Below are 1,944 nucleotides of genomic sequence, written 5' to 3' on the forward strand. Positions count from 1 at the left end.
ATTGTCAATATTTTGCCTTTAGATGAAGTTTATTATATTTTATTTTAGTTAACATTTATTTTTCAAGATGTTTTCATTAATTAATTAATTTCTGTAGTTTTAGCTTACTATAATAACCCTGCTTCAAGTTATGCTAAACAATAACAAAAAATATTGCTTTTACAACTAGCTTAAAATAAGTTAATTATATATATATATATATATATATATATATATATATATTATTTTTATTTCAATTAAGATTTATTAAATTTAAAGAAAATGTTTTTTATGCTTTTAGTTTTAATTAAATTCACGTTTATTTGTACAGCACTTTTCACAATACAATTCATTGTAAAAACTGAAAATGAATGTTTCTACATTAAAAAATAATCCCATATGTTCTAATAATATTACCAAGGTGCAACATCTATATTGAAAATAGCAGAGGGCCTAATACAGATCCTTGTGGAACAAAAACAGCACAGAGTTTTGCAAAGTTACCTAAGTATTGAGAAATGTGTCCTAGCGTCTGTAAAAAAAATTAAATTTAGTTATAGATTATCAGTGGTGAATATTTCAAGCTAATATCCATATGACAGAAATGCACAGTAAATATCATGCAGTTAGTTAATGACGTATTCAAACAAAGGGCAATGATTATACATTGTGATCAAACTTACAGGAAATTTTTATAGTTTTTAATGTTGGTTCAGGGTTGTCCTCAGAGGGGTTGGCATCATCTCTTCTCAAGTGTCCCGTATGTCTCGTAGCTTGACAATGTTTCTAAAATAGACGAATGCTGTTTTCGTAACATGTGAAAACAAGTTGCTATCTAATATAACACCCAAATTTAACTTTTAAATTTAACCAAGTAACTGTACATCTGTCTAGATGCTAATTGTATTCTAAGAGATTCTCTGTACTGTTTTGGGGTCTCATAAGTAATATCTCTGTCTTATCTGAATGGGAGAAAATTATTGGTCATCCAATCATTTACATTTTTACCACACTCTATTAGCTTAGATACTTTAAAAGTTTCATCATGGCCTTGCTGAAATACTGTATATATTTGAGTTTCAGCAGCATAACAGTGAAAAATAATCCCATATGTTCTAATAATATTCCAAGGGGCAACATCTATATTGAAAATAGCAGAGGGCCTAAGACAGATCCTTGTGGAACGCCATACTTTACTGAAATGATGATTCTCTGTTTAAATCAACAAAGATGTAGCGATCTGACAGGTATGATCTCAACTATCTTAAAGCCTGCTCTTGAATACCCAGACTGTTCTCATCCCAAGGCGTCATATACTGACCCTTTTGACATTTCGTCAACATCCTACGCACATGGCATCCTCTAGCGTCAATATTAGAAGCAGATAAAAATGGGCCAGAAGGCGCCTCCTAGCGGTCTAACCCTAACCCTAACCCTAACCTTAACCCATAATCTGTGTCTCATATTGACGCTAGAGGGTGCCATATGCGTAGGATGTTGACGAAATGTCAAGAGTGTCAGTATATGACGCCTTGGGATGAGAATGCGTTAGAATGCCTGTGTTGTTTTCTAATCAATCTGAGTATGTTATGATCTACAGTGTATAGTGTCAAACGCAGCACATAGGTCAAGTAAAACTAGCAATGAGATGCAGTCATTAAGCAAGTCATTTGTAATTTTAACAAGTGCAGTTTCTGTGCTATGGTGGGGCCTGTGCTATGTATGGTGACAGAAATGTTTCACAGACATATATAGATTTGAAATTTATCTGTAATTTGCCAGTTCACTATGATCTATATTTGTAGTTTCTTTAAAAGAAGCTTAATAACCGGCAACTTGGGACGTGATCTAGAGACGATGACTATTTTAGTTGACTATTATAATCCTAATATTAACATTAACATATGAATATATATATATAAACAGAATACAGCAGATGTTGAACACATAAAAATAAACTTATTG

This window comes from Carassius carassius, chromosome 41 (assembly GCF_963082965.1).
Source record: "Carassius carassius chromosome 41, fCarCar2.1, whole genome shotgun sequence".
Taxonomy (NCBI): Eukaryota; Metazoa; Chordata; class Actinopteri; order Cypriniformes; family Cyprinidae; genus Carassius; species Carassius carassius.